This window comes from Arachis stenosperma, chromosome 4, assembly GCF_014773155.1.
Source record: "Arachis stenosperma cultivar V10309 chromosome 4, arast.V10309.gnm1.PFL2, whole genome shotgun sequence".
Classification (NCBI taxonomy): domain Eukaryota; kingdom Viridiplantae; phylum Streptophyta; class Magnoliopsida; order Fabales; family Fabaceae; genus Arachis; species Arachis stenosperma.
In genome coordinates, this window is record NC_080380.1 from 70,363,134 (window position 1) to 70,367,802 (window position 4,669).

Sequence of the window (4,669 nt, forward strand, 5' to 3'; positions counted from 1 at the left end):
GTTTTATGTCTTTTCTTGTTTTTCTCGTGCTTTTTCAAAACATTAACTTTCAAAAGTTATACTTTTATCCATAAAAATAATACATCTTTAAAATACGTTACATTTTTAGCTCAGTTAGTTATAGCGTTGGCTTATGTTCTTGGCAATTGGGCATCTTCTTTTTAAAATCTTTTTTTTCAAAAATAATTTTTCTTAAGTTAATCTTGTGCCAAACTTTAAGTTTGGTGTTTTCTTGTTGATCTTTCTTTAATTTTCGAAAATTTATCTTGGTTTTCTAAAAATTTTAAGTTTGGTGTTCTTTCTTTTGTTCTTGGTGTTCTTGTGAATCTTGAAGGTGTTCTTGAGTCTTTCTTGTGTTTTGATCTTAAAATTTTTAAGTTTGGTGTTCCTTGGTATTTTCCCTCCAAAATTTTTGAAAATAAGGAGCATTAGATCTAAAAATTTTAAGTCTTGTGTCTTTTGTGAGTTTTTCTCTTTCATCATAAAATTCAAAATTCAAAAAAAATATCTTTTCTAACTAATTTTAAACTATATTTTCGAAATTTTTATATAAAAATTCAGATTTCAATTTCGAAATTTTTCAATTCTTATCTTTTTAATATATATTTTTTTATTATCTTTTTCAAAAATTTTATCCTAACCATTTTCTCCTTTTCCTCAAATTTTTCGAAAATCTTCACAAAATATTTCCAATTTTTTTATTTTATTTATTTCGTTTTTATTAATTTCATATTTATTTTATTTTATAAAATAATTTTTTATAAAATAAATAATATCAACATACATACCATCTCCCTTGCTCCATCATGGAACTAAGTGGAAATGCACAGTCCAAGAGGACTCTGGGGTCATATGCTAACCCCACTACTGCTTCATATGGGAGTAGTATCTGTATACCCTCCATTGGAGTTAGTAGCTTTGAGTTGAATCCTCAGCTCATTATCATGGTGCAGCAAAGCTGCTAGTATTCCGGTCTTCCACATGAAGAACATACAGAGTTTCTGGCACAATTTTTACAAATTGCTGACACAGTACATGATAAGGAAGTAGATCAGGATGTCTACAGATTATTACTGTTTCCATTTGTTGTAAAAGATCAAGCTAAGAGGTGGTTAAATAACCAACCTAAGAACAGCATAAAGACATGGAAACAGCTGTTAGAAAAATTTCTGAATCACTATTTTCCTCCAAAACGGATGACACAGCTAAGGCTAAGCATCCAAGGCTTCAAACAAGGAGATAATGAATCCCTTTATGATGCCTGGGAGAGATACAGAGAGATGCTAAGAAAATACCCCTCTGAGATGTTTTTAGAATGGGTGCAATTAGACATCTTCTACTATGGGCTTACAGAAAAAGCTCAGATTTCTTTAGATCACTCAGCTGGTGGATCTATACATATGAGAAAAACAATTGAAGAAGCTCAAGAGCTTATTGATACAGTTGCCAGAAATCATCATCTGTACCTAAGCAGTGAATCTTCCATGAAAGAAAAAGCTAAAACAGTAACTGCTGAACTCAATCCTGTAGATCAGGCTAATGAATTCAATCAGCAATTAGACTTTCTAACTCAGCAGCTAGCCGAAGTCAAGGAAATACTACAGGAAACAAGAATGGCTAACAGGAATATGGAAGTACAGTTAAAGCAAACAGAAAAGCAACTGTCAAAACAAATAGCTGAAGAATGCCAAGCAGTTCAATTAAGAAGTGGGAAAACATTAAATACCTCACTTCAAAGCAGCAGGAAGCCAAGAAATGAACAAATGACTACTCAAAATCCCTCTGAGGACAATCAGAGCCCAGAGAGGAATAATGCTGGCGCTGAACGCCCAAACCATGCTCATTCCTGGCGTTCAACGCCAGAAACAAGCAAGGATTTGGCGTTGAACGCCCAAAGGGAGCATAGTTCTGGCATTCAGACGCCAGAAACAGGCAAGGAGCTGGTGTCTAACGCCACTCCAGCTTCCACCCCTGGCATTCAAATGCAAGTGGGGGATCAGACACATACAAGTACTGATAACAACCCTTCTAAAAAGGCTTCCCAACTCACTTCTACAGGTAATAAACCTGCAGCAACTAAGGTTGAGGAATACAAAGCCAAAATGCATTAACCTCAAAAACTCTGCCAAGCAGAACAGGATAACCAAATTGCCCGCTTTGCAGACTATGTCAGGACTCTTGAAATAAAGATTCCATTTGCAGGAGCACTTGAGCAAATACCCTCTTATGCCAAGTTCATGAAAGAAATCTTAAGTCATAAGAAGGATTGGAGGGAAACTGAAAAAGTTTACCTTACTGAAGAATGCAGTGCAGTTATCCTAGAAAGCTTACCTGAGAAGCTTAAGGATCCCGGAAGCTTTATGATACCATGCACATTAGAGGGTGCTTGTACCAAGCAGGCTCTATGTGATCTTGGGAAAAGTATCAACTTAATACCTGCATCTATTATCACAAAGCTTGGTTTGACTGAAGAAGTCAAACCAACCCGGATATGTCTTCAACTTGCTGATGGCTCCATTAAATACCCATCAGGCGTGATTGAAGACATGATTGTCAAGGTTGGGCCATTTGCCTTTTCTACTGACTTTGTGGTGTTGGAAATGGAGGAGCACAAGAGTGCAACTCTCATTCTAGGAAGACCTTTCCTAGCAACTGGCCGAACCCTCATTGACGTCTAAAAAGGGGAAGTAACCCTGAGAGTCAATGAGGAGGAGTTCAAGTTGAATGTTGTCAAAGCCATGCAACATCCAGACACCCCAAATGACTGCATGAGTGTTGATATCATTGACTCTCTGGTAAGAGAGATCAATATGGCTGAGAGTCTCGAATTAGAGTTAGAGGATATCCTTAAAGATGTTCAGCCTGATTTGGAGGAATCAGAGAGAATAATAGAACCTCTGAAAATCCCTCAGGAAGAGGAGAAACCTCCCAAACCCGAGCTCAAACCATTACCACCATCCCTGAAATATGCATTTCTGGGAGAAGGTGATACCTTTCCTGTAATCATAAGATCTACCCTAGAGCCACAGGAAGAGGAAGCACTAATTCAAGTGCTAAGGACACACAAGACAGCTCTTGGGTGGTCCATCAGTGATCTTAAGGGCATTAGCCCAGCCAGATGCATGCACAAGATCCTATTGGAGGGTGACGCCAAGCCAGTGGTTCAACCACAAAGGCGGCTGAATCCAGCCATGAAGGAGGTGGTGCAAAAGGAGGTCACTAAATTACTAGAGGCTGGAATTATTTATCCTATTTCTGACAGCCCCTGGGTAAGCCCTGTCCAAGTCGTCCCTAAGAAGGGAGGCATGACAGTGGTTCATAATGAAAAAAATGAACTGGTTCCTACAAGAACAGTTACAGGGTGGCGTATGTGTATTGATTATAGAAGGCTCAATACAGCCACCAGAAAGGATCATTTTCCTTTACCATTCATAGACCAGATGCTAGAAAGACTAGCATGTCATGAATACTACTCCTTCCTGGATGGATATTCATGTTATAATCAAATTGCAGTAGATCCCCAGGATCAGGAGAAAACGGCATTCACATGTCCATCTGGAGTATTTGCATACAGAAGGATGCCATTCGGCCTGTGCAATGCACCTGCAACCTTTCAGAGGTGCATGCTCTCAATTTTCTCTGATATGGTGGAAAAATTTCTGGAAGTCTTCATGGATGACTTTTCAGTGTTTGGTGACTCATTTAGCTCTTGTCTTAACCATCTAGCACTTGTTCTAAAAAGATGCCAAGAGACTAACCTGGTTTTAAACTGGGAGAAATGTCACTTTATGGTGACTGAAGGAATTGTCCTTGGGCATAAAATTTTGAACAAGGGAATAGAGGTGGATCAAGCTAAGGTAGAGGTAATTGAAAAATTATCACCACCTGCCAATGTTAAGGCAATCAGAAGCTTTCTAGGGCATGCAGAATTCTATAGGAGGTTTATAAAGGATTTTTCAAAGATTGCCAAACCTCTGAGCAACCTGCTAGCTGCTGACACGCCATTTATCTTTGATAAGGAGTGTCTGTAGGCATTTGAGACTCTGAAAGCTAAATTGGCCACAGCACCAATCATTTCTGCACCAAACTGGACATTGCCATTTGAACAATGTGTGATGCCAGTGACCATGCCATTGGTGCAATGTTGGGACAAAGGCATGACAAGCCTCTGCAGGTCATTTACTATGCCAGCCATGTTCTAAATGACGCACAGAAGAACTACACAACCACAGAAAAAGAGCTACTTGCAGTGGTTTACGCCATTGACAAATTCAGATCCTATTTAGTAGGATCAAAAGTGATTGTGTACACTGATCATGCTGCTCTTAAATATCTACTCACAAAGCAGGATTCAAAACCCAGACTTATAAGATGGGTGTTGCTTCTGCAAGAGTTTGATATAGAAATAAGAGACAGAAAAGGGACAGAGAATCAGGTAGCAGATCACCTGTCCCGAATAGAACCAGTAGAAGGGGCGTCCCTCCCTCTTACTGAGATCTCTGAAACTTTTCGGATGAGCAACTCTTTACCATCCAGGAAGTGCCATGGTTTGTAGACATTGCAAACTACAAGGCAGTGAGATTCATACCCAAAGAATACAGTAGGCAGCAATCAAAGAAGCTGATCACGGATGCAAAGTATTATCTTTGGGATGAGACGTATCTCTTTA